Raw genomic sequence first — 22,583 nt, forward strand, 5'->3', positions numbered from 1 at the left:
GGGCAGGGGTAGCAAAACCAATGTAAACGGAGTTACCAAAATAATTTCAAGGTAAGACCCCTCTGAGGTTTGATACCATAGAAATGTCATATTGTTTCACGTGTCTTGTTGTTTTCTTGTTCGTTTGTTTTCCTCCTTTGAAGGCACTGAAAAGTTTGTCATGAAAAAGAACCAAGAACTTTTCTCAAAAAAGAAAAAGAAAAAAAGCATAATTGTATTTTTAAAATCAATGGTAACAACTTTCAATTTTATAAGTCAGTTTGTAAATCAGTCATAACAATTTTCCATTTTAAAATCAATCCTAACAATTGTTTCTTTATGACCTAACGTAATTCCCAAATGAAAACAATTGATTCCTCCAAATGGAAGATGCAGTGAGTGCCCAGTGGATGCCAAGTTCTGGGCTGGGTATTTTATTTTATTTTATTATTATTTTTATTTTAGAGAGAGAGAGAGAGAACATGACAGAGACAGACAGGAAAAGAGAGAGATGAGAAGCATCAAATCATAGTTGTGGCTCTTTTAAAGTTGTGCACTGATTTCTTCTCATACGTGCCTTGACTAGGGGGCTCCAGCTGAGCCAGTGACCCCTTGCTTAAGCCGGGGACCTTGGGCTCAAGCCAGTGTGACAATGGGGTCATGCCTATGATCCCACGCTCAAGCCGGCAACACCACAGTCAAGTTGGTGACCTTGGGGTTTTGAACCTGGGTCCTCAGCATCCCAGGTCTACACTCCATCCACTGCTCCACCACCTGGTCAGGCTGAACTAGGTATTTTAAATATTTCTTTCATTTTAGTCCTCACAGATGCTCAGTGAGGCAGGCATGATTTTTTTCTCCCCTGAAGAGAAGGAAATGGAGATTTCAGGTACTTTCCCAGGAACATGGGGCTAAAAAAGCACATGGTCAGGACTGATTCTAAATCTTCTCTCCTGGCTCCATGCTCTTACCAGCATATGCCCAGAGCCTCTACTCCATCCAGACCTATGAGGGCTAAACACCCAACATGATCAGGAAAGGCAACAAAGACAATCTTATAGCCTGAAACTCATGGCCCATATAAAGCTATAAAGGGTAAATCTCAAACACAAGCAATCCTAACACGTCCCCGCACACTCAGGGATATGTCCTCTCTCCCTGGCCTGCCCGGATAAACCTTCTTCCTCATCTCCAGCACTTCCCACTCTGCACTTCACGCTCTGTTGAACGCCAGGTCACTTCTATAGCCCAGAGCTATTCAGGTCTCATGTCACTATGCCTTTGCAAGTGCTGTTCCTTTTTCTACATGCTCTTCCTCCACAAGATACTTACTAAACTCCTATCCACCCATTAAAACCCTGCTGAATGGCCTGACCTATGGTGGTGCAGTGGATGAAGCGTCGACCTGGAAATGCTGAGGTCGCCAGTTCAAAACCCTGGGCTTGCCTGGTCAAGGCACATATGGGAGTTGATGCTTCCAGCTCCTCCCCCCAGTCTCTCTCTCCTCTCTCTGTCTCTCTCTCTCCTCTCTAAAATAAATAAATAAAAAAATTACAACCTTACCCATTTAAAAAAAAAAAAAAAAAACCCTGCTGAAACACAAATCTTTTGGCAGAAGTCTTTCTTATCTCTCTCCTACCCAATGGCATCCATCAGTTCCTTCTCAGTCCTCTCTCTGTATCACATGCATGCTTTCATTTTTATAATTAGCACAGTGCTGGGGGTTTTCTTCTTTTGGTTGGTTGGTTGGTTGGTTGGCTGGTTGGTAGGTTGGTAGGTTGGTCTGTCGGTCTGTCAGTCGTTCTGTTGGTCTGTTTGTCAGTCGGTCAGCTGGTTCGTTGGTTGGCTGAGTGTTTGGCTGGTTGACTGGTTTGGCTAACAAATCTGTTCCCCTCCCCAGAGTGACTTTTGTGCAGGCCAGAGCTGTGCCTTAATCCACCCCTGCAGCCCCCACGCCCCGCTCAGCGCCCGAGTCAAAACAAGCATCTAATTGAATTGAATGGAAATTGAAAATGAAAATAAATATCATGGAGAAGTGGAAGAAAGGGAAACAAGCGCTAATGTGGTGAAAGTCTATTACAGAGCAATCAAGCAGATCATGTTTTCCCAGTACAGATTACAGAACTGGCACAGAGACAGACGGCGAAGCAGCGGGGGTCCGGCTCTCCGGACATCTGCTGGGCGTCTCATCTGATCAGTCCTCGCCTGGCCAGCCTGACGAGTTCATCTTTCCAAAGTCAGAGGAAATGACAAGGGCGATGGTTACTTGGCACTAAGTCCTGGCAACAAGGAAACTCTGGTTGATAAGAAATTGGTGGGACTGTTGAGGAGAAAAAAAAAAAAATCCAACACGTAAACTTGGAGTTAATCACAGTGCAGGAAAGGGGAAGAGAAAAAAAAAAAAAAGCATGCATTAAACACCTACTGGATACTGCCTACTTTACATGTGTTATGACAATTAATTCTCATAACAACCCTAAAAGGTAGATATAAGTCTCTTCTATTTACAGGGAGGGAGGACCAGAAAATGGAGAAAGGTAAACTCACTTGTCCGAGGACATACAATACAAGTCTGTCTGCATGCTCACTCTAAGCTGCTGAGCAAAAATTAGGTCACTGCCTCGCTTGCCACGTGGATTTGAAGAAAAAGGGGTGTCAATCAGTGTAGCCTCGATAATGCTATAGTAACAACACACACATCCCCACAGAACTATGTGTCACAGAACTATGACACAACAGAAGTTATTTCTTCACAGCTGGGCAGCTTTCTAGGATGACATTGCTGTCTTTTGTGTGGTGGTTCAGTCCTTACGGGACTCATGGACCCTCCGTCTCAACAGGGTCTGCCTCAGTCCAAAAGAGCCCCGGAGGACCTCACACCAGCATCTAAATGCCTCCGCCCAGAAGTAGCAGGCGACACGTCCACTCACGTGTTCTAACCTAATGCCAAAGGGCTCCGGAGTGCAATTCTCCACCCAGAAGGAGAAAGGACCAGGGAAGAATGAGTACCAAAGTCCCTAGCACCGCAGCTTTTGTAAAGTCGAGGAAGCTCATGCTTGAGAAGAGCATGAAACAATGAACATTCGACAAACCCCGCCACTGCTCAGCACCAAAGGAGAGAGGAGAAAACATGGATACACACATTAATAACTAGACAGCTGTTCTCAAGGAACAGAGAAAAGGGACATTCTTGACAGGAGAATTTGACTATGAAAGATGATTTTACAGCCAAGAGTCTCCAAGCACGTGGGGAAGCTCAGTTCCCCAGGCACAAGGTCCCGTGGCCACGACTCCAGAAGAAAGTCTCTTACAGAATGAATGGGGGGGTGGATCTTAGTTTGCCTTGGCTGATATAACAAAATGCCAAGGATTGAGTGGCTTACACAACAGCAATTTCCTTCTCACAGTTCCGAGGCTGGAAGTTCAAGATCAGCGTCCCAGCGAGGCCAGGTTCTCTCCCTCGATCACAGACAGCTGCTTCCTTGCTGTGTCCTCAAAGGTGGGGAGGGGAAGCTCTGGTCTCCTTTCTTATATGGCCCCTAATCCCACAAGGAGACGACGCTCACAACTTCATCTCACCTTACTAATCACCTCCCAAAAGGCTCACCTCCTGACACCATCCCACAGCGGGTCAGGGCTCCAATGTATGTATGCACTTGGGGGGTATGCAGACATGCAGTCCATAACCAGGAGGCTCAGAGAAGCCGTGTCCGCCCATTCCATAGTAACGTTCCTGATGAAAAGGAAGACGAGGTAGCAAACGCAATGGACGGGAAGGCACAAGAGCTTCCTGGGGGCTTGGATTAGAAAAGCTTTGAGGAAAAGCTGGAAAGTGGGACACAAACAAGTGTCGCTTCGGAAACGGACACAGGAGAGCACGATGGGAAAGGTACTGGGCCTTCGGCACTGAGCTGTGCGGCTGTGTGAAGTCACATACCCTCCCTGAACCCGAATTTCTTCGCAGGTGTGAGAGGAATGATCTACGATCTGCCTGCAGCCTTATTATGAGGATTGAGAAGATCCTACAGGTAATGTGCTTGTCAAAGAGCCTAGCAAATGTTAGAACAAGGAGAAGAGTGATAAGAATAAGAAGGATGATAATGACAGTGAGTCCTTCCATGGGATAAATATCAAGTTGGTCGTCCCAGGAACCATCAGTCTTGTTAGCTCTCTGACTTCACTTCCCACCACCTGTCCTTGTTTGAGCCTTGCTCCATTCCAGCTGTTTTACTTTTTTAGACGTTCCAGGAATGCTCATGCCTCGGTGTCTAGGCACCCTGGGGTCCTCTCTTCCCAGAATGCTCTTCTCAAGCATGAGCGCATACCTTGCTCAGTCTTATTTATTCATTGAAATTCTCCATAACTACCTACTTGAAATGACAATACCCACCCCCTACTCCCTGCATTCTGGATCCTCTTCTCTTACTTTGTTTTTCACATTGGCACTTATCGCCTCCTCACACACACAATAATGAACTCATTTAGTCTGCTTATTGTCTGTCACCCCCATTAGAATACTCTCCACACTGAGATGAAGCCCAGCTCAGAACAACACCAGGCAGACAGTGTGCACTTAGCGTTCTGTGTTTTTGCCGTATTGTTATTGTTACGGGGACTTTGCATTTCTTCTCTTTGATCCATTACTTATCATTTTTCTACTTTAGCAATATAAGGGGGATGCCCTATGTCTAAATCTGGGCCTCCCGTACTGTCTACACCTTTTCCTCTGACATTCTAAGCCTCCATCACAAAACATCCTGAGGAGTTCATTGGCAAAGGACCACGCACTCTCCCCACACTGTCCGGCACAGACCGGTCCTTACTTCACTTTACAACCACCCGTCACATCACACTTGAGCTTTGGAGCTGCTTCAGCATCAGCTTGTGGGAGATGACCAGCATCCAAAATGCCCAGAACTCACAGAGCAGTCAGCATATGTTCCAGAAAGTATTGTGCTTCCTCAACTGCTGGTCAAGTTGTGGCTATCAATGTCGGTCTGGTTTTACCTACTTTGTAGCACCGATGTGTTTTTTTCCAAGGGGGAAAGGGATGTTCTTCATTTAGACTAGAATCCAGTTCACTTGATTCTGTATCACAAATAATATGAAAGTAGGCACATTGGGCTCTATCAAGATTCTTGTGCTCAGAAGCAATGGTTTGCAAGTAGTTACCACATCTGAATTCCTTGGACAATTTCTGATCGCTTTCACAACACAGTGACAAAACATGGGGATCAATTTAATATCAGATGTTATTTGGACGAAAACACCAAATTCCTAGAGGCAACAGAATAAGTATCCAGCTACAAGTTAGCTAGAGATACGTCCTCCATTTCCTTCAGGGAAAGAGACTCACTTACACTGAGCACTCACTCTACAGGCCCCATGGCGAGCACTTTAAATATGTCATCCATTTCATGTCCACAATAAGGGTTATGACAAGGTAAGTTCTATTGCTTGAGTCCATGAACTTAGCAAGGAGCAGAACTAGAAGTCAGAGCCATGCCTGCCTAATGCTAAAGATTGTGCTTTTTTTCATGACAAGGAATGAAAACTGGGGAAAATAAGCTACCTGGGAATATTAGTACACCCTCTTCTTTATGGTTCTTGAAGGGGCTTCTCTGAAAATATCAAAGCCAGGCTAGGTGATGTGTCCAGTCCACATAGGTCCTTTACCCCATTTGGTAACTGATCACTGACCCCAGTAGATCTAGCTCACTGAAGGCATTAATGGAATCCATTCATGCACAATTACTAACTGACCTCTATAAGCCAACAAAAGAAAGAATCTGCTCACTCAGTTGAGACTAGCTCACCCTTGGTCTCAGTGCTCATCCAGGGGGAGAAAAGTCCTCCCAGCCACGACTAGAAAACTGAGGACCTCGCCCTCTCGCCCCGACCAAACCTGGCAGCTCTTTGAAAGCCATCAAGTTAATTGTCACATGAGATGAGGAGAAACAGATGGCAGGTAACATATCTGGAAAAGCCCAAAGATGCTCAGGACCAGCGTAGCAACTTCTATTTCCCACATTACTCCAAAACAGCTGCATTCTCTCAACCTGATCATCTTATGAGTCAAAGCACCTTCTTTTTTTGTTTTTGTTTACATTCTAGCCATAGTTGTTTTTTTTAATTAATTTTAATGGGATGACATTGATAAATCAGGGTACATATGTTCAGAGAAAACATCTCTAGGTTATTTTGACATTTGATTATGCTGCATTCTCATCACCCAAAGTCCAATTGTCTTCTGTCACCTTCTGATTTTCTTTGTGCCCCTCTCCTCCCTCAACTCCCTCCCTCTCCTCCCCCCACCCCATAACCCCCACACACTTGTCCATGTCTCTGAGTCTCATTTTTATGTCCCACCTATGTATGGAATCATATAGTTCTTAGTTTTTTCTGATTTACTTATTTCGCTCAGTATAATGTTATCAAGGTCCATCCATGTTGTTGTAAATGATCCGATGTCATCATTTCTTATGGCTGAGTAGTATTCCATAGTATATATGTACCAAAGCCTGATATATTCAGCCTTGGATTTTAAATAAGTAGAAACTTTTTTTTTCATTCTAAGCTTTTTTATTGTAATACTTTTGAGACCAAAAAAAAAAGTATGATGAAGAGTCGGTTCACAGTCAGCCAGACCTGGGTGTGCGTTCCAAATCCACTGCACACCAGCCGTGGGACTCAAGCAATTAATGTCCCCACGCCTCGGTTTCCTCATCTCTAGAGAAGAAAATCACATAGCCTATTCTTGTCATCATATTGTGTTAAGTGAAGAAATAGATGGTAAAGTCCTTGACACAGGACCCAGCACACTAAGTGTTGGCTATTATTTCTAAGAAAGAAAAAGTTTAGCGGGTCTACATTTTCTGGGTCAATATCAGTATTGAAAATAACTTCCTGCCACATCCTGAACCTTCTTCTCTTGATTGATATGTTTATGATTCTTGAATTTCAAGCTTCTCTTCATCCATTATTTAGGGGGAGAGGTCCAGGGATAACTCTTGGTCCCCAGGTCTCCTTTCCCTGTACCCTGCTTGACTCGTGCTCTTCCTGGGCCATCTCATGCACAGGATGAGTTCACTCATCCCCTCTACAAATGCTTACTAAGCTCCTATCAATCACCAGTTCCTATGTTCCCCATATGGAACGAGGCACCTTATATCCTGCTCAGCTCCGTGTAGATGCCCAAGATATCTGAAACTCAAAGTGTCCAAAACCTGACTTTCCATCCTTCCTTTAAAACATGCTCTCCTCATGTCTCCTTTCTCACTCAATGGCTCTACCAACCTGGAGTCATTCTAGACTTCCTCTCTCTCCTTCACTCTGCCCATCCAGGTGGTCCCCAACGCTTGTGGCTCCCAGGTCTGAATGATTCTCCCTCCCTTTTCTCCCTTCACAGCTGACTCTGACTCACCGACCGCAGCCCCCGCCGTGGCCTCACTGCTTCCGGCTTCCACAGAGGCGCCCCCAGGTGCGGGGCAAAGTCATCTGAAACAGGATTTTGAATCTGCCACTTTCCTGTTTAAAAACCGTCAAGGATTCACAGAACTCTCAAAATAAAGTCTGCTCCTTAGTCAAGAAGGCCCATGATCATCTAGCCCCGCCTACCGGTGCAGCCCTTTCTCGGGCCATTTCTCAGAAAAAGCCCCTTCGTTTCAAATGCAGCAACCCGCTTACAATTTCCCCCCTCTGCCTTTTCACACCTCCATGCCCTTAAATATGCTGTTCCTTGTGCTCACAACTTCCTTCCCATTCCTTGGCTGCTGAGCTAATAATACCTGGTCATCATCTTTCATGAGTTCAAATCCCCCTATGGGCTGTCTCTGACATCCCCTCCCTAGACCTCCCTAGACCTCTGTGCTCCTTCTAATATATCCTTCTTAGCATAAGTATGACAGAGTAGTGTAATCTGCTTTTTTCCTTCTTCCTATATCCCCCCAAAACCAGATAGTCATCTCTCTGAGGACAGAAATCCTATCTGATTTATTTCCAATGTCATACATGCTTTTAAGATAAAAGTCGAGGAAAAAATAAAGTTTTTGCAACCGTGCTGATACCAGAAATTTCTGAAAGCAAATGTTTTATGAATACCAGGGGAATAATTATAATAAGAATACCAACTATTAGTAAGTGTTTAGTCTGACTAAACACTTTATAGGCATAGCTCATTTCATTCTTTTAAGCACTGCATGAGAAGGTCCTATTTTTGTTCCTTTTTTTCTGGATGAGAGAGAACACACACACACAGGGTTTTTGGAGTCTGAAAGATACAATTCCTAATGAGGTCCCATCATTTTCCTTCTCTTTGGCTTCAAGACAATTCACTTGGTCTCCTCTCTAGAATGAGGATTTCTTGTGATAATTAAAATTACTGTTTATAAAGTTACTGGCACAGGCCCTGGCCGGTTGGCTCAGCGGTAGAGCGTCGGCCTGGCGTGCGGGGGACCCGGTTTCGATTCCCGGCCAGGGCACATAGGAGAAGCGCCCATTTGCTTCTCCACCCCCCCTCCTTCCTCTCTCTCTCTCTCTTCCCCTCCCGCAGCCAAGGCTCCATCGGAGCAAAGATGGCCCGGGCGCTGGGGATGGCTCCTTGGCCTCTGCCCCAGGCACTGGAGTGGCTCTGGTCACGGCAGAGCGACGCCCCGGAGGGGCAGAGCATCGCCCCCTGGTGGGCAGAGCGTCTCCCCTGGTGGGCGTGCCAGGTGGATCCCGGTCGGGCACATGCAGGAGTCTGTCTCACTGTCTCTCCCATTTCCAGCTTCAGAGAAATGCAAAAAAAAAAAAAAAAAGTTATTGGCACATAGTAGATACTCAATGTTAATGTCCCTTTTCCCCAAACTAGGTCCTCTAACAGCTTGTCCAAACTCTGACTCTTTACGGATAATATTCAATCCTTAAATAGGAGAAGTAGCCCTCCAGTTGGCTGGTTCGGCTCTGGCTTCCCCAATAGACCAGCTCCGAGCCTCTCCCATCCTCGCCACCCACCCCCACCACAGCCCCCACCAGCATTAGATAGACTCATGGATAGGGTGGAGCTCAGGGCAAATGATCTGGGAAGGGGTTAGATTGAGCATGGCTCCCATACAGTTTCCTGGATCATTTTTCAAAAGCCAAAAGCTTAGCAGTTTGGTTTTGGGTTGTGAAGCAAATGTGAAAGTGTTGCATATGTATTTCTGCCAACCACAGCCAAAGACCATGTCCAGCGCCATGGACGCGGGTTTGGAAGCATCCGACATAGCTGGGGATTTAGCATGGCAGGCTCCAAACGGCAACCTGTCGGCCCAGTGAGACTGAGGCTGTCTTCCCATCAGCTCCGGCCCCCCTTCCCCACCCTCCCCCCAGTCCACCCCTCCTCCTCACCCAGGAATACATTGACATTTCGAAATGTATTGATTACAGGAGCAGACTAGCCTTGGGCAGAAGGAGGGGGAGAAACGGATTGATTATATTATTTATAGGAGGGGGAGGAAAAGAATAAACAAGGGTGCTTTTGTTTGGAGGACAAAACCCAAATTATTGGTTGAATGGGACTGAATTAAGCACTTAAAGTTCAATCTTTGCAGAGTGCTGACAATGCAGGTGGAGATCAATACGGAAACAGCCCGCCCTGTGGGGAACCGGGCCCGGTTATTAACAGCTGATTCTGCCCAGGACTCTGCAGGTCCGGGGCAGCTCTCCTGAAGGCTGCGATACAGCAGGATTGACTGGTCAGCGATGTCAGACCCAGGGGAGGAACTCGGCTCCCACAACAGCAAGTCCACAGCTCGGGACTGAGGAACTCCCACAGGCCTCCGCCCTGCGGGGCCCACGTCACAGCTGGCCACTCACAAATCGGAGTATAGGAAACCTACCACATTTTTACCCGAATTTTAAAACATGACTACCAACGGCAAGACTGCTATTTAACCGGGAACATCAGTAGGGCCAGACCAGCTGTTAAAATAATAAAATCCTTCCGTGCCAGTTGGTCAACAGCCACCCTTCTGATGAGTCAGTGTTCATGCCCTACAGGTGGTCAGATATTTTAAGTATGACCCTGACTACAGACAGCAGCTTTCTATGATCACTTAGTCACCAGCAGCTCATCAACAAACCCAGATGCCTTCCTTTGGGGGTGGGTTATTCATTGTGCACAAATAAAGTCACACATACTATATATATATACATATATACACATACACACATATATAGATTTATATATTTGTATATACATATGATATATAATTATGTATATAGTACACATAGTATTAGAGATATAGATAGATAGATAGATAGATAGATAGATAGATAGATAGATAGATTATTTAAGCTTGGTATATTTGGGAGATATTTCCATGTTAGCACATAGAAATTTACCTCATCACTTTAACAGCTACATGGCACTCAACTGTATGGGTGTACCATAATTTAGCCACTCCATCTTTGATGGAGATGTAGGCTACCCCTACTTTCCCACTACTATAAACAAGGCTCTAATAAACAGCCCGAACATATGCGGTTCCACATACACTTGAACATGTCTGCAGGACAGATTCCACGTGGAACTGCTGGGTCAGTAAAAATGGGCATTTCTATGCTGAGAGATCTGCCAAACTCCTCATGCCTTCTTTTTATATGCAAATGATGACAGCATGGACAGCGTGTGCCCCTCTCATCTGGACGGCTCTGTAGGAATCGGGGCCCCTCAAAGTGCCTTCTAGTCAACATGAAGACCCTGGTGTGACTGGATGTGTCCATCTGCGTTTGAAAATCACGTCCCCCAAGCCCTTCCTCAGTTGTACGGCACACATTTGCCCGCAAGGAGGCTGAGGGGGCACCTCGTGGCTGTTTTTAGCCAACAGATTATTCTACATGCGCCGCAAAGCTTCCAGTCTTGAGAATAGCAATGACAAGTCTGCCTGCAGAACCTGGGAGAACGGCTCTCTCACCAGCCCAGTGTGTCACCAATTGTCACTCAGGCCCTGAAGCTGTTCTCTTGTCTCTAGAGCCACTGAAAGTCCCTCCGAGAATTCTGCCAACTTCTGACCACCACACCCTGCGGAGGGTGTCACCGAGCCCCTCAGGAAAAGCAGCTGTCAGTCTATGTCCCTCTAATCATAGGACCTCAGGCCCAGCGCAAAGGGCTAAATGGAAAACAGACGCCAGTCCGTCCTCCCTCGTTTCCGCCTTCCCATAACAAAACCTTCCGGGCCTGGCGGGCAGCAGAGGAGAGAGAAGCACTGTCCACGGTGAAAGCAGCTAGACCCCCAGCTCAGTCAGCCAAAATGCCTTGCTACACAAGCATTTTATTCATTCCACAAAGGACTTGAGGCAGCTTTTGAGAAGCTATGCAACACCATTAAATTGGAAAATGTAATTAAAAGACAAAGCCAGGGAAAATATATACGCGACAGGACGTGAAGACCGAGGGGAAATGCATCTATGCAACCCACTAGGTTCTGCACAGTTTGTAACCACGGGGACTCCAGCTGGGCTCTAAGCTCCCTGGTGGCCACAGCAAAACAAAAAGAGGGCGGGTGAAGGAGAAAGGATCGGAGTTAGAGTTAGTTTCCAGGTCCACAATGTGCACGAAGAGAATCTGACTTCGACTCTAAGAATAACTGCGAATAGGAAAATAGGAAATAAAGATGACGCTGATGTCAATTTCTCAGAACACTTTCTGTTTCTCCTTTCAACCTGGGGCCCAGCAGCTGACCACAAGGCCACCAACCAGCCTGGAAAGACCTTTCTGAGCTGACCTACCTGAGGGCTCCTACCCCTGACTTCCACTCCCCTCGGGCTGCCTCCTGCCCATCCCTTCTTGGGGTGCTGCCCGAACCAGACAGAAACCTCAGCACCCAAGGTCCTCCCTCACAGCCCTCCCAGGACCCAGTTCTCCAGTGAACACAGTCCTTCTCCTCTCCGGCCACCTGGAGAGCCAAGGGGGTGTCAGGAGGACAGGGTAGGAGGTTCCGCCAGAGACCACCTATAGCATTTTCATCCCCCACAGCTTTATTACTTGAGTCGCTAACTGCTAAACATAAGAAAATACATAAAAATCCAGGTTCCTCACTTTAAAAAAAATAATAAGGCATAAAAAGGATTTTTTTTTTTTTTTGTATTTTTCTGAAGCTGGAAACGGGGAGAGACAGTCAGACAGACTCCCGCATGTGCCTGACCAGGATCCACCCGGCACACCCACCAGGGGCGACACTCTGCCCACCAGGGGGCGATGCTCTGCCCCTCAGGGGCGTTGCTCTGTTGCGACCAGAGCCACTCTAGTGCCTGAGGCAGAGGCCAAGGAGCCATCCCCAGCACCCGGGCCATCTTTGCTCCAATTGGAGCCTTGGCTGCAGGAGGGGAAGAGAGAGACAGAGAGGAAGGGGGGCGGGGGGGTGGAGAAGCAAATGGGCGCTTCTCCTATGTGCCCTGGAATTGAACCTGAGTACCCCGCACGCCAGGCCGACGCTCTACCGCTGAGCCAACCGGCCAGGGCCATAAAAAGGATTTTTAAGTAGGTAATATGTCATTTCCTCTGAGCTGGAACCTAGAACCAGGTGCCTCCTTAAACAGAGAAAGGCGCCTCCAATTCACCACGGTCCTCACTAGTCTACTTCCTATACCCAATCCACGTCCCCCGTCATGTTCAAAAACCCCGGTCTAGGCAACAGATACTTAAAGAGAGAGAGAGACTGAGAGAGAGAGAGAGAGAGTTAAGGGCATGGGGTGAGCAAACTAGCACCCAAAGACCTGAATTCAGACCCATGATTTAGCAATCTACTTTCTAGATTCACGAAATGAGGGGTCCAAACACTGAGAGAAACTCCTTCCACCTCTGACAATATTCCTTCTCCTGACTGGCCCTGCTTTCCAGGGTGCGGGAATTTGCTGACGTTTACAAGCCATGGCAATTTTGATGAAAGGGTCAAGAGAGGGCTTTCTGTGATGAGGTCTTTAAACTCTATCATTTGCTTGAAATGTGTCAGCCTGCCAGAGACTGCACCGCCCCAACCCCAGGGTTTTGCCAGCAGATTAGGCTCCTGTAGCTACAAAGACAAACTGCAGACTCAGAGGCAACAGATTAGTTTTGCAAGCAGAAACAAAAACAAAACAAAGACACAAAAATGTATTTTAATCTCTTGCTTTCCTTAGGATAAACTGTTGCCTAAAACCAGTAGAGCCTGTTTATCAGAAGAGGCTGGAACATCAGGTGTGTCCTGGAAGCCAAGCCTTGAGCGCCATCTAGGAGCAGAGGGTGGCACTACAGGTGCTGATCCTTGAGGGGATCCAACTCCTGCAGACCTTTCCCGTCCACAATCCCTTCTCCAACTGCCTAAGCCCTAAGGTCTCAGTGGAGGCACAGTGTGTGCTACAGCGGGGAGCCACGGCCTTTGCAATCAGACCATGCCACTTCATTAACTGTGCGGTCTTGGGCAATCTGCTTCCTTATCTGCAAAATGAGGACAGTCATGCCCTATCTCACTGAGTGATTGTAACACTAAGAAAAAAGTACATAATCTGGAATGTGACATGGAGTCATGAAGTCACTAAACTTTCATTCCCTTCCCCCTAGATTTAACTCGGCCTCAGACAGGTGACTCGCAGGGGTTTGTTTTGTTCCTCTGTAAAGCAGGGAGGGGACCCTCGGAGGGTTGGTGGAAGCGGACAGAACATAACCTATACGTACAACTCCTGGCTCACGATGAGTGCTCAACTGCTAACAAGGGGAAGGGAAGGAAACTCTCAGTCTGGCCCTGATCAGTTACACACACTGAGCTTATACAAATGCATGAGACAGTTATAAAGATAAATAAGACAGTCTTGAAGGGAGAGAGCCTAATGTAAATAATAATAACACGAGGTAATAAATTAGATGTAGAAACAAAGTGCGCATTGATAGAGCTTTCCAGGTTGTATCAATTATCTCACTTCATCCTTGTGCACACCCTGCCACAAAGGATTGCCACCTCAATGAAGAGAGGAACCAGGGGAGGCTAAGAGAGGGCAAGGGGACCAACCCTGGACTTGGGCTGTCCGTGTTCCCACCTCCTCTCTGCTTCTATTCTAGATCTGACCCATTCCTCCAAATGGACTCCCCATCTCTGCCCCTGAAGTAGGAAAATTGAAATCTGGCTCTTCCTTGCTTTCTCCTCTCCCCTACCCCCAGTACTTTATCGACCTGAAGTTTGGTTTATTGCAATTCTCTGTGTCTCTCCGACCCAGCCTGCTCTTCAAGTTTCCAGCCTTCTCTCTCCAGTTAGAGCCCCTCCACGCCACCCCTGCAACAGCCTCCTCTGGGGCTCTCTCTCTCTGCCAGCTCTTGGCCGTCCAAGCCCTCCTGCAGTGGCTCCCAGGGGGATCTCAACGTGTCTGATTGCAACAGCCTCCTCTGGGGCTCTCTCTCTCTGCCAGCTCTTGGCCCTCCAAGCCCTCCTGCAGTGGCTCCCAGGGGGATCTCAACGTGTCTGATTGCAACAGCCTCCTCTGGGGCTCTCTCTCTCTGCCAGCTCTTGGCCGTCCAAGCCCTCCTGCAGTGGCTCCCAGGGGGATCTCAACGTGTCTGATTGCAACAGCCTCCTCTGGGGCTCTCTCTCTCTGCCAGCTCTTGGCCGTCCAAGCCCTCCTGCAGTGGCTCCCAGGGGGATCTCAACGTGTCTGATTGCAACAGCCTCCTCTGGGGCTCTCTCTCTGCCAGCTCTTGGCCGTCCAAGCCCTCCTGCAGTGGCTCCCAGGGGGATCTCAACGTGTCTGATTGCAACAGCCTCCTCTGGGGCTCTCTCTCTGCCAGCTCTTGGCCGTCCAAGCCCTCCTGCAGTGGCTCCCAGGGGGATCTCAACGTGTCTGATTGCAACAGCCTCCTCTGGGGCTCTCTCTCTCTGCCAGCTCTTGGCCGTCCAAGCCCTCCTGCAGTGGCTCCCAGGGGGATCTCAACGTGTCTGATTGCAACAGCCTCCTCTGGGGCTCTCTCTCTGCCAGCTCTTGGCCGTCCAAGCCCTCCTGCAGTGGCTCCCAGGGGGATCTCAGTGTGTCTGATTGCAAGTCTAACCTCTCTGGGCTGCTTACCTTCCTCCAGGAAGTTCTCCCAACTGCACGAGCCCACAAGCGTCTCTGCTGTCCCTCAACACAGACAAGTTATTCACTATTCTGCCTGCACATTTAGTACAACCTGGGGAAGCTTTACACATCATTCACCAACAAGCACATGAAAAGACACTTGACATCATTGGCCACCAGGAAAATCCAAATCCAAACCACAATGAGACACCACTTCACACCCACTAGAATACACACACACACACACACACACACACACACACACAATAATAATAATAAATGTTGGTAAAAAATAAGGAATAATTGGAACCCTCATACAATACTGGTGGGAATGCACAATAGTGCAATTGCTTTTGAAAACAAAGCTGGCGAGTCTTCAACAGGTTAAGCATAGAGTTAGCCACATGACCCATCATTTCAACTCTGTATATATCCACGTAAAAACTACCTCCAGATGTTCATCATGAGCATTCTTCATAATGTTCAGCCATCCTGGATTAAAATCCCTGCGCTGGGGCCCAGGAATCTGTCTGCATATCTGACACGTGTCCCTCGTGAAGGCTGAGAGGCACGACCTACAGAATCTAATTCCCCCAAGGGCTTGGGTCACAGACAGCAAGACCATCCCTCTAGAGCCCGCTCTGCCTGCATCTCTGACCCGTCTCTCCCCATCCCTGCACTGCCTGCATCTCTGACCCATCTCTCCCCATCTCTGCACTGCCTGCATCTCTGACCCATCTCTCCCCATCTCTGCACTGCCTGCATCTCTGACCCATCTCTCCCCATCCCTGCACTGCCTGCATCTCTGACCCGTCTCTCCCCATCCCTGCACTGCCTGCATCTCTGACCCGTCTCTCCCCATCCCTGCACTGCCTGCATCTCTGACCCGTCTCTCCCCATCCCTGCACTGCCTGCATCTCTGACCCGTCTCTCCCCATCCCTGCACTGCCTGCATCTCTGACCCGTCTCTCCCCATCCCTGCACTGCCTGCATCTCTGACCCGTCTCTCCCCATCCCTGCACTGCCTGCATCTCTGACCCGTCTCTCCCCATCCCTGCACTGCCTGCATCTCTGACCCGTCTCTCCCCATCCCTGCACTGCCTGCATCTCTGACCCGTCTCTCCCCATCCCTGCACTGCCTGCATCTCTGACCCGTCTCTCCCCATCCCTGCACTGCCTGCATCTCTGACCCGTCTCTCCCCATCTCTGCACTGCCTGCATCTCTGACCCGTCTCTCCCCATCCCTGCACTGCCTGCATCTCTGACCCGTCTCTCCCCATCCCTGCACTGCCTGCATCTCTGACCCGTCTCTCCCCATCCCTGCACTGCCTGCATCTCTGACCCGTCTCTCCCCATCCCTGCACTGCCTGCATCTCTGACCCGTCTCTCCCCATCCCTGCACTGCCTGCATCTCTGACCCGTCTCTCCCCATCCCTGCACTGCCTGCATCTCTGACCCGTCTCTCCCCATCCCTGCACTGCCTGCATCTCTGACCCGTCTCTCCCCATCCCTGCACTGCCTGCATCTCTGACCGGTCTCTCCCCATCCCTGCACTGCCTGCATCTCTGACCCATCTCTCCCCATCCCTGCACTGCCTGCATCTCTGACCCGTCTCTCCCCATCCCTGCACAGCCCCGTGTGCTCCACCAACACCCGCTGCTCCATGTAACAGAAACGGCCTCTCCCTGCCTCTTCTCTTGGCTCCTGCAGCTGGCCTCCAGGTGTCCACTCTGCTGCCAGCTCCTCTAGCAAGCCGCCCTGGGCTCCCAGCCCCCCACAGCTACACTCACTGTAACCCAGTGGTTTTCACCCAGAGATAACTGTGCTCCCTAGGGGCACCTGGCAAATCTGGAGCTATTTTTAATTGTCACAGCTGGGGTTAGGGGGAGTCCAGTAGGTTGAGTCCAAAGATGCTGCTGAATACCCTGCAATACACAGGACAGTCAATTCACACACACACACACACACACACACACTAAATAGTTATCCAGCCCAAAATGCCAGTAGTGCTGACACTGAGAAATCCTGAGAGAGCCCATTGTCTTGTGAAGTCCTCAGGGCAGGGAATGCATAAGACTAAACCATTAACCTCAGGGCCAGCTGCAGAGCCTGACACAGGACAGGGGTTTAGTAAGTATCAGTGAAATGGATCATCTCTCCTCCTCATCTGGCATTTAAGAGTGTTCACTTGTCCCCCACCTTAGGTGCTGCTGAAAAAAATCTATGCAATACAACAGTATAAAATAAATGAGGGTATCTTAGAAGGAGAAGAAGATAAAGCCATAGGTGGGGCTAGGATCCTGTAAGCATCAAGAATGACGATTCTAGGCCCAGGTAGATATGAGCTGGAATTTGACTCTGGGTTTCCTGCTAGCCACGGCAAAGAGGAAAACATGAGATTCATGGAATTCATCCAATAAAAATACCCCATTTGCTCATCCAATAAAAATTCCCCATTTGCTCAAGGGGAGCACAGCTTTCTCTGATGCAGAGACATGACAGGCATTGCGGGGAAGGGGGAAGTAGGCAACCCTCACAATAGCATCACCACACCAGCAGTCTTTTGTGACTAGCTCTTAAAATGGTCTTGGAGTTATTCTCCCCTCCTTTGACCTCATGTTCTTTGCCACATAACTTGGCAGTTCCTCCCCGCTCACTAAGCTTGGACTTGGCCATATGACTTTCTTTGACCAATGGGATGAAGACAGATATAATGCAAGCAGGAGGCTTAGATGGGTTTTTGCTGGTGGAGGTGCTTTCTTGCATCTCTGCCATGAGAAGGACATGCTCTGGCTAGCCCCTAGTCCAAACACGGTAAGAGATACACGGAGCCAAGCTGACTCAAGTTAACCCACACACCCAGAACCGGTAGCAGAGCCACCCAGCAGAGCCCAGCCTGGCTCATCAACTCTCTAGACGAGCTAAAGTCGCATGAGCAAGCCCAGCTGAGTTCAGAGAGCCAGCTTCCCGAGCCCTCTCCTTCAATGCACGAGCTACATACCTGCTCACCGTTACATTCCTCAGTTTGTTAGGTGGCATTTTTCTGGCACTAGCTAACTAAAATACCTCCCAAGTGCAAAGTAAAAGGATAGCATCAAAGCATGGCAAACATAAATGAAAAAGGTAGATAAGCAATCTTTTACAGGGCTAAGATGGAACAAATGATCCCACGCCAAGTTTTCCACTGAACTAGGTAGTAGCTCCTGGATGACAGAACACATTGCCCCCCTAAGTGACCGCCACGTAGCTGGGCACGTAGAGACACTTGGTGCAAATGTGCCCGTCAGTATTTGATTGGGAACATAAGCAACTCAAGGCATTTCAGCAAAAAGGCTGGAATGAACCAAAGTCAAAATGCTTGCAAAACTGAACAATCGATTAATTGAGTTAGACAGTCTATAGATTCAGATGCTCTAAATGCCCTCTGTCAGAGCAGATCTGCCAGAGGGCCTCAGACAGACAGCGCAGTGACAGGATGTCTAGTCTTAACCCTCCCGCATACAGTTGGGCTCTTTCTGACCACCTCCCACCCCTCAGAAATCCGTCCAAAAACTCTCTTGATGTCTCATTCCTGCACATTGAGCCACTTCCAACTCAGAGAGACTCTCCACGCACACCCCTGCACTGGGCAGCTGGCCTGGGATCTCTGGCTTGACCGCTCGTGAATTAAATGGCTCGGCCCCCATCCATACTTAGATTTTCTCAACTCCTCATATAACAAAATGGTTATAGGCAGGGGCTATGGAGTTGCTTGGTCCTCGGTTTCTGCCACAGCTCTGCCACTTACGTGCTGTGCGACTTTGCAAAGGCACTCAACCTCTCTGAGCCTTCGTTGTCTCAACTGTACAATGGACATAATAATGTTTAGCACATAAAGTACTTAGCACAGCCCCTGGCACTCAGTCAGTGTTTAATAAATGTGAGTTACTATCATTTGGCTTTGATCTCAGAGAGTAGATTGGTCAGATAGAGTTTTCTTTTTTCAGTTTTTTTTTTTTTTTAGGTGAGAGGAGGGGAGACAGTGAGGCTGACTCCCACATGCACCCCCACTGGGATCCACCTAACAACCCTATCTGGGGCTGATGTTTGAGTACTGAGCTATTTTTAGCACCTGAGGCTGATGCGCTTCAACAGAGCCATCCTCAGTGCCTGGGGCCATCCTCAAACCAATTGAGCCATTGGCTGTGGGAGAGAAAGAGGAAGAAGGGGAGAAGCAGATGGTCGCTTCTCCTGTGTGCCCTGACCAGGATCAAACCTGAGATGTCTATATGCTGGGCCAATGCTCTATCCACTGAGCCAGCAGCCAGGGCCAGATAGAGTTTCTGTGGGTTTGAATGCGGAAGTTGTGTACCATACACAGACCTGGTGTCAGCCAGAGTGAGGAGAGAAATGTCACCCCACAGGTGGTGGTGCACGTGGCAGGCCACCTCCCTACACTGTATGGCATGCTGGTGGGTCATTAATGGTCCAGGCAGCTTTACTTAAACACCTTTATAACAACTTCCACGTTATTGAACACTTTTTTCGGCAATGGCCCTTTGTCACTTCCAGGAACCAGAGACAACTGTCATTTCAGCAGCCTGACCTGTACACTGAAGTCACAATGCTGGGTTTCTTCTCACGGAAATTTGATGAGTCAACAGTATAGATCCTACAGTTTCTTCGCTAACTTGACAGCAGATAAACTATGGGAAGGTGCGTTAGCAGAGACGAGTGCTGGAGCAAGAAGAAAAGAGGCAAAAGAACTAAAAAAAGAGAGAGAGAAAGAGAGAGAAGAAAGGTTTAAAACCGGGGTCAGACCGCCGGTGAAGGGCGAGGTGGCCTCCTACAGCCTGGTCTGAATGTCCCTCTCATGAGGAATGGAGCTGTGTAGACCCACTTCCCAAAGAAGCAAGGAAGAGCAGGGGAGGGCGGACGCTGACGTGGTCCAGCAGAGCGAAGAGTGGAACCAGAAGAGGAAGAAGAAGGTTCAGAGGCACTGAGGCTGGATTGGAAACTCGTGGATCAGAACTGTCCTGGCCCTCACGGCCCTGGTCCCAAGAGAAACAGATGATTCTGATACCAGGATACTTAAGGTAAGAAATGTTTTCAGTAAGACAGCAAAAGAAGGAAGAAAGTGATCAGCCCGTGTCCTAGTCACCGTGGGAAACAGCAAAGGAGCCACAAGCCGCACCTGAACAAAAGGACACTTTCAGCAAAAGCCAAGAACAGAGCAGTTCACAATTTGCATCCTAGAGAACGATATGAAAACCATACGATATTCCACGAGCTCGCTTTAATATTTAAAAAGACACATATCAAGATGAAGAAACAACCCAGAGGCTACGGTCTTTGCAGCCACTGGGCCATTGTCAACCGTCTTATTAGAATCAAAGACATGTACACCAAGGTCTCAGGGTCCCTCAATGGCTCAATGGCTCACTCTCCCCCGGGGCCTGTTCCCTGGGCTCTCTCTCCAGGAAACCCGCCCGCAGCTGGCTGATGAGCAGAGTCTCCATGCTGTGGGGTTCACGGGGAAGTGTGGCCCTCTGCCCACTGCAGTCGCCTCACCCCACGGGGCCCTGACAAAGGATCCGGAGCCTGAAGATGAGGTTTCCGAACAACAAACTGGACTGAGAGGAGGTAAAGACCACCCAGGGAACAAGTGCCCCACGTGGTCAGGCTAACGAGGGTGGCCACCCGAGCTCCCCTCGGTCTTGGCCACCACCACAGTGTCGGTTGGGTCAGCACCAGTACAGGGAGAAAACTCAACTCTCATGCCATGGAACATTAGGCTTGGCTTTAAATCAAAAAAGGAAAGACCAACCTTAACTTCTTCATTTACAAATAATAAATAACTATAGTTTTAACTTTAAAAAATAAAAAAGAAGAAATGCTATCCCGTAGCTATAGCCTTTCCAAGAGATACACTGATCCTTTTCTCACTCCCTCCTTTCCACCTCAACACACCGAGGAAGAGAGTAAGGGTGTAAAGAGCTAGACCAGGGGTCCCCAAACTTTTTACACATGGGGTCAGTTCACTGTCACTCAGACCATTGGAGGGCCGGACTATAAAAAAAACTATGAACAAATCCCTATGCACACTGCACATATCTTATTTTAAAGTAAAAAAACAAAAAGAGAACAAATACAATATTTAAAATAAAGAACAAGTAAATTTAAATCAACAAACTGACCAGTATTTCAATGGGGACTATGCTCCTTTCACTGACCACCAATGAAAGAGGTGCACCTTCCAGAAGTGCGGTGGGGGCCGAATAAATGGCCTCAGGGGGCCGCATGTGGCCCGTGGGCCGTAGTTTGGGGACCCCTGAGCTAGACAGACACACACATCACTGCCACCACCACCAACGCCACCGCCAACGCTGCCGCCACCGTCCCTTCAGGTCCCTGCCATTGGAAAGGATGAGAACTTTTCATAGGATCTGAAACGGGAGGTGTAAACTGGACATGGCTGAGGGTTTTCACAGCTGAAAGTAGGCAGAAAGTTAAGGGACCTCTTCCCCAGTGGGGGAGAGCTTTCACACACAGTGGATAAGAGAATCAAAAGACAAAACTGTTCCCTCTTTGTACCTCGTGGAGGTGAAACTTCTTCCCAAATTTCCTGCCATTTATCATGAATATTATGCTACATAGATTGTTACATAGATTAGCTTACTTAAACCTCACAGCAATTCTCTCACCCATCTAACAGATGGGGAAACTGAGGCTTGAAGAGCTGAAAGTCACTTGCCCAAAGGATTCCAGCTCCAAAGCTGTCTGAGTGAAGATTCGAACCCAGCCCCACAGCCCTGGCTCTTCCCCCCCGCACCGAGCTGCCTGCTCCACATCACCCCACCCCCCCCCCCACCTGTCAGCAGACGGCCCCCGGGCCTCCTCGGGTCCGTGTTTCCGGCCTGAGCCATGGCCTCTGCAATGGCACGTGGCCTCTGTGGGGGAAGATTCTAATTGTGCCTGACCACAAGGTCTGCAGGGAGTTAATCAATTATTCTAAGAGAATATCTATACCGAAGGCCTTATTGACTGGAGTCTATTTCCTGAGCCGGCATAATTTATTTTCTCCCAAAATCTGTCGCAAAGGAAGTTCAAGTTCAAATCTCGATGCCTCATCTATAGGATCCTTTGCTTATCTCCAAGGAGACACCATCAAAGCCTGCCTGCCAGCCAAGGCCATCGCCAAGGGACAAGCCCTAGGGAAAAAAAAGAAAGGGAAGTTTTAGGGGTCCTACGTTTCCATAGAAAAAGCACTTCAGTTCCATTCTTTATGGTTTTTCAAATGAAGATCACTTTTCTCCCTCCCAGCCTCATCTTTAAAAACAAAACAAAACAAAACAAAACCTGATTCATTGCAGTATTGTTAATACCCAATAAATATATAGAAACAATCCAAATGTCCACCAGTGAGGGCGATGGCTCAGTAAACCATGGTACATCACTCGACAGAGTGCTGTGAAATCACACAAAAGAATGAGAGGGAGTCCTGACCGGAGAGCTCAGCTGGTTGGAGCATCACCTGGAAGTGCAGAGGTTGTGAGTTTGATCCTCAGTCAGGGCCCGTACAG

At 48.4% G+C, this 22,583-nt stretch overlaps 1 pseudogene; it reads left to right on the plus strand.

Moving 5' to 3' along the window:
* The window catches only part of LOC136404322 (small ribosomal subunit protein uS5m-like), a 127,223-nt pseudogene extending 104,982 nt beyond the window's left edge, over nucleotides 1-22,241 (plus strand).
* Nucleotides 22,242-22,583: the final 342 nt, after the last annotated feature.

This window comes from Saccopteryx leptura, chromosome 4 (genome assembly GCF_036850995.1).
Source record: "Saccopteryx leptura isolate mSacLep1 chromosome 4, mSacLep1_pri_phased_curated, whole genome shotgun sequence".
NCBI lineage: Eukaryota > Metazoa > Chordata > Mammalia > Chiroptera > Emballonuridae > Saccopteryx > Saccopteryx leptura.